The sequence below is a fragment of the Zophobas morio genome, unplaced genomic scaffold (genome assembly GCF_036711695.1).
Source record: "Zophobas morio isolate AGI-343-1 ecotype UQ-CSIRO unplaced genomic scaffold, CSIRO_AGI_Zmor_V1 ptg000031l, whole genome shotgun sequence".
Classification (NCBI taxonomy): Eukaryota; Metazoa; Arthropoda; class Insecta; order Coleoptera; family Tenebrionidae; genus Zophobas; species Zophobas morio.
Genome location: NW_026972136.1, coordinates 10,947,671 through 10,954,097, shown reverse-complemented (window position 1 = coordinate 10,954,097; position 6,427 = coordinate 10,947,671).

The following is a 6,427-nucleotide window of genomic DNA, read 5'->3' as shown; positions in this document are numbered from 1 at the left end:
TTTAAATGATAAAGCAGATTTTTGCTTTAATAGCATTTTTATCGTATCTACTGTTTGGCTGAATGCACTAGACTATACGTACCCACATGCCTACAACAAAATGGTCATTCTGATGCCAGTCAGTTCAAGTGATATCAAACGACATACTCATAACTTAATCTCGATATTTACACACGTGGTGTGGATTCTAATAATCGTGCTAGTTGTTATTACAGCAGCGGTGCTCACTTTTGCTAATAAAGCCACTTGGAATTCGTTTTCGGGATCTTTAGTCTACAGTTTAGCTTGTCTTATCGGTTATAGCTTCTATGGTTTTAATTCACAACGTCATTCTGTTCAGTTCCAACTAATCACTTTTATACTAGGCGCTATAATAATAAGAACCATTTTTACTTCTTTCTTAGTAGGGACCTTCCTAAGTCCTCCTACTTCTGATCGAATAACTACAATCGAAGAACTTCGAAAAACGACTATTGACATATACATTTCGAGGGAACTGGCTTTGGCAGTTCCAAGCGAATTTAGTATCAACGACAAACTGATTGTGGTAAGCATGGAAGAAAGGACACAAAAGTTATACGAAATGGATACCCGATTTGGGTATTGTGTTACTCAAAAGATAGCAGATAGATTTTTGAGTTGGTTAAAAGAGCATGTAACATCGATACCCTTTTATGTAATAGAAGAACCATTGATGCAAGGATATGATATTTATATGTTTCAAAAGCACTCGCCATTCGTTGCTGAAATAAATTTATTTTTATTACGAGAACATGAGTGTCGACTTGCAGACCAAAATGACAGGCATCATCATGTTTTTCGGAGAAATTATACTGACAGTGGACGACATGTGGTGTTAGCATTGCGCCATCTATATTCTGTATTTTACATGCTGGCTGGTGGTTTAAGCTTGAGCTCTTTCGTTTTTGTTATTGAAATGCTAAATAATCATGATTGAATGTAAATAAGCCATTTAGTTGTAATAAAAATGTGTGGACTAAATAAAAACTAATATCTTGAAACACTGTAAGGTTTATTGATACATTTTTAAGATTCTTAGTATCTATGACACCTAGAAACGAATCATTATCATCCAACAAATCCATTCAATATCGTTTGCTTCTAAACTGTTTTTCTTTTCCACAAACTGTCAATATTTCTATCAGGAACACCACAAAACTGAATCCTAGAGCAAAACTAAGCAAATAAAACAAAGATTCGAAGTGCCGAATTGTTAACACAACATTGTCTTCATCATCCGTATTTTCAACACCCTGTTTCTTACTATCCTCTCCATATGTAGTCCACTGAAACTGCACTTCTTGCAGTAAAATCGAATTCACTCGATCAATGTAAGGGGAATCTTTCTGAAAAAGGTAGCAGTTGATCCCTGGCATTAAAGGTTCTTCTAATATATAAAACGGCACATCTTTCTTGTACCCTTTCACAAGGTCCAAAAAATGTTTCGCTATACGAAGAGTTACCAAGTATGCACCTCTTGTATCTAGATTGTACAATCTGTTAGTTCTCTCGTCCGCACCAACAATGACGTACTGATGTTTCAACCCGTACTCCTTTGGAATCAGTGTGGTCAAAATTTCAGAAGAATAAATAGGAATTTTGGATGCTGCTAATTCTTTCACGGTCGTTAGTTGGGCCACCAAGCTTGGTTTCACAATACAACTAATCAAAAAACAGTTAAACGCAGTTCTTATAATTATAGTTCCTAGGATGTAAATGATGAGGTAAAGTTTAAGCGTGAACCTTTTATTATCAAAATCTGGAATACCATTTCCTAGAAGGCTGTTCAACGTGTAGAGAAAAAACCGCGAGAAAGATGGATGCTTGCTACCACTAGATACAGTCAAAATTGTAGAAATCAAAGCAGTGAGAATGATAATCAACAACCAAGCAACGGAATCGAAAATTGTCACCATGCTTATGCTATGTCTGCTAGCAGAATTTATCGGCATTAGCATTATTATTACGTCTGGTTCACGCAACACTGTGTATTCCGCCCCCACAAATTTATTACCACCAATATATGTACGGATAAAGCTATTAAAACAAAATTCGGTTTTTCCACTAGAAACGTCATTATATGCTGCTGTATGGTCATATGAAGATGGTTCCACTATTTTGATGGAAAAATTCATCACTGATGCTACTTGTTTCAGTACTTTGTAATCCATACTGTACCACTTTTCGTTGTCTTTAAAAAGTAAAGATCCTTGTTCGAATAAAGACACGTTTAACTGGTAACCATGCATATTGAGCAACTTATTCAAAAATAGTTGCTCAGGATGACGGGTAATATTCATAATTTGGTTCGCTTTAAAAGGGTTCAAGGAGATTATTTCCAGTTTGTTAAAGATGAAAACTACCACAAAATTAAGAATACGTTTCTTCCAAATATATTTAAGAAAATTGTCTAAGAATTGTAAGTCTGTAATTACCTCGCAGATGACAAAATGATGTTCTGCCTTAGAATTCCAGAATGTGTAATTCTTGAGAATTTCAATTGTGCTGTTCAACTCATTTATGCTACACATGAAAAGAAAATGTGCACTGGGTTGATGCAATCGTTTCGATAAATAGTCCACTTTTTCTGGAATGATCGAAGGACATTCGTTGCTTTTGATTGTCCAATCAGATATATCTCGAGCACAACTGTATTTTACATTAACGTAATTACATAAATGATATTCGTTTTTAGCAGAGTAATTTCTGTAATAGTGAATGAAATATTTTTTTAGTTGTTCTGTTACAAAATTATCAGCAGGAATGATCGCATGATGGGTTTGGACTAGACAAATGAGAGCTTTTAAAACGACGAATCGATAAAAATGCATTTTAAGTTTACATTTTTTCAAACTTCATGTCGATGATTGTTTTGTATTAAACATGGAATACGCTGTGGAAATACGTATCGTGTGAACCTTATTTCATTCTCGTAAATATAATAATTTTCTGTTATTTTCGATATCCGCATATTCGTAATTAGTATATTTTAGCCGTCTGTTACTTTTTTATTTTTGTGGTTTAGTGTATCAGTCATGTGTAATATATAATAGATCAATCAGTTTAATGGAAATTTCAAATTATAAATAAACAACTGCGTGTGTTACACACTTTTAGTGACCTAACATATGAAATAAAATAATTACATTATGAGGTACCAAAAAAAATCAATGGTGATTAAACGTGTTTTGAAGTGAAATTTCCAATTCAAACAAACAGCCGATAATGCCTTCATTTGTCTTAAAAAGTCGGGAAGGACATTTGAGACTAAATTAAGAAGTTCTCTAGAACAAAATTATGGAGTTTATTTGTAGTGAACTACAATGGTGAGAATTGTTAAAATGTAGAAATAAACATAATGAAGGCATTTTATATAACCAGAGACTGACAGGAGATATCCCTGAATTCACCTTAGATGAGTTGGTTAAAGCCACTAAAAGACTTAAAAATAGGAAAGCTCCTGGACTGGATCAAATAGTCAACGAGGTCCTGAGAGGGGTAGTAGACGAGGTTCCAGAGACGGTGTTGAGAGTCATGAACGCATGTCTGAGATTGAGTACGGGTGTCCCTCACGACTCGGTTTTGGGCCCCCTACTGTGGAATGTATTTTACGATGGAGTACTGAGACTAAAGATGGCACGAGAGACAGAGACGATTGCCAACGCCGACGACTTGGCACTTAAAGTAACAGCAAAAGATGCGGGGAGACTGGTAGAAGCCGCAAATGAGTCAGTGGGGAAGGTGATCGGCTGGATGAATAAACAAGGGTTGGAGTTAGCAGGCGAGAAAACGGGAATTGTAAGTACAAGATGCTTTTAGAGAGGTGCCAGAGAAAGGCGCTTCTACGGATGGCCTCAGCTTACTGCACGGTGTCAAACGAAGCCCTGTCGGTAATTACCGACACCCCGCCGATAGATTTACTCTTGACTACCAGGATGAATGTATACCGAAGCAGAGGAAAACGAAAGTCAGAAGAATATCTCCGACTGACAGAAATCTGGCAAAAGAGATGGCAGAACGCGATCGTCGGGGCCTGGACGAAGAGACTGATTCCGACGGTGCAGGACCGGCTCGAACATCTAGCCCGGGAGTCTCACACTCCCCAGGAACCAAGGACCTGGAGGTTAGTACGCAATGTATTTCCCCCTCCTCCCGGAAAAAAAGGTCAGTTCAGGTCAGGTCGGGTTAGCTCGGGTCCGAAAATATGGAAAAGAGCAAGGAACAAACAGTAGAACAATAGAAGACAGCGGAAAGGCAAGTCGGCTTCAGATCGGAATTGTCAACTCTGGACGTCATAAAAAGGCTGCAAGACTTTGTCACGGAGCAAACGTATCAAACGTATCGACACAAGAAAGTGTGCATTCCCGTCACTTTTGATGCTCAAAACGCCTTTAATACAGTGCCTTGGGTAGGCCTAGATTGTGGAAATCATTAAAAACGGCAGCTGGCTCGAGATAGCCGAGAACGTTAACATAGAAATGACATGTGGGGTACTTAAGGGGTGGGTGCTCGGACCCAGCCTCTGGAATCTATACTATGATGATGTTTTCAGATTACGCATACCGGTGGGCACTGAGCTAATAATAAGCTACGCCGATGATTTGGTCATGGTAGTATCGAGTAAGGACGTTCCAACACTGATCCGAAACACAGAACAGGCGGCGCTCCGAATGGCTGCGAAATCGAGGACTGCAAATGGCGGAAGACAAAACGAAGCTGGTTATATTTGCCGGCAGAAGATAGTTAAAAAACCTTCAATTCAGGATAGGCGGAGTGGAGATAAAAAGTGATGACAGTGTAAAATACTTAGGGGTGAGATATGATAACAATATGCAAGACAACCCAAAAAATATAGGTGGACCGGGGTCGAACAGCAGAATCCTGCTTTGTACGGTAGCCTACTGAAAGCTTCTATATGGAGCACTGGCCTGGAGAGAGATCTGGGGCATAAGAAATACAAGACGATGGTAAAGCGCTTCCAAAGAAAGTTGGCGATCCGAATATGGAACACATATCGAACTGTCCCCAGGCAGGCGCTGCAGGTTCTAGCGGGAACACCACCGCTGGACCTAATAGTGCAGGAAAGGATCAGAATATACGAAGGCGCAGAAAGAGGACCCGCACAGGAGGATACGCTGGAAAAGAGGAAAGAAAGATGGTGCAGGTAAACGGGCAAATCGGCGTAAGCCAAGCGGCTCATAGAAGACCTTGGAAGGTGGGTCAAGAGAAAACATGGAAGAGTGGACTACCATCTGGTGCAGCTACTAACGGGACATGGCTGCTTTGCAGCCTACGCGACAAGGTTTAAATTGGCAGCAAGCCCTGATGGTTGGTATTGTGGCGAAGTGGATACGGCGAAGCATACATTCTTCCGATGCACCCGCTTGAATACCTACACAGAGACTACAGGTCGAGATCCAGCTAGAAGTGACATCCACATCTGAGAACTTGGTGGAGAAAATGCTAGACACAGCGGAAAGCTGGCGTGCGGTCGGTCACTGGTAAGTTAACATGGTTCCGAGGGGGATGGAGAACAGCTGGTCCTAGCACTGCCAGGGATGATGGAATCTAAGTCCCTGATGCCCATGAGGGTTTCCCCTTTCACCAAGGTCAGGTCAGGACTATGGAACGTGTTCTATGACGGGATCTTGAGAAGCAAACTACCGCATGGTGCCAAATCAATTAATTGGATATGCTGATGACTTAGCCCTTGTGGAAATCGTAGAGACAGCGGTGGAAAGGATAGAGGAGTGGATGGAGGAGCAAGAGCTAGAATTAGCTCCCGAGAAGACGGAGGTGGTAATCTTTGAAGAAAGAAGAAAATTAACCAAGATGAAAGTGACGGTTGATGGGAAAAAAGTAGAAGGCCAACGGGGAGTCAATGAGTCTGGCTGGAAAAAGACATGAAGTGGGTACAGCACAATGGTAAAAGCTAACGGGAGAATCAAACCACTCCTCAAACCTCAAACTAATGTACAGGCACGAGAACCCAATAGTGAGAAAAGGATGATACTAGCTGGGGTCGTACACGCGATCATTTTATACGGAGTACCGGTATGGGCAGATATAGCGGAGAAAAAAAAATTCTGCCAAGTACTGCTGCGGCTACAACGGAAAGTACTACTAAGGGTGGTGGTTGCGTATCGGACAGAACAGAAGACGGAGGAAAGAAAGAGGTGGTTGGAAAAATGGCAGGCAAATGGACGTATAGACTGATCAAAGAAATGAGAAGGGAGTGAATGCCAAGTGCACTGACTGTCCAAAAGCGCAAGATAATGCAGAACATATTCTCCTATCGCTAAAACGAGGAAGGAACAACACCAATTGAAAAAATTCTAGCCGAAGCGCTCACTATAGATAACTTCCAAAAGCGCGTCGCGGACGGAAAATGGGCGGAGATTAGAAA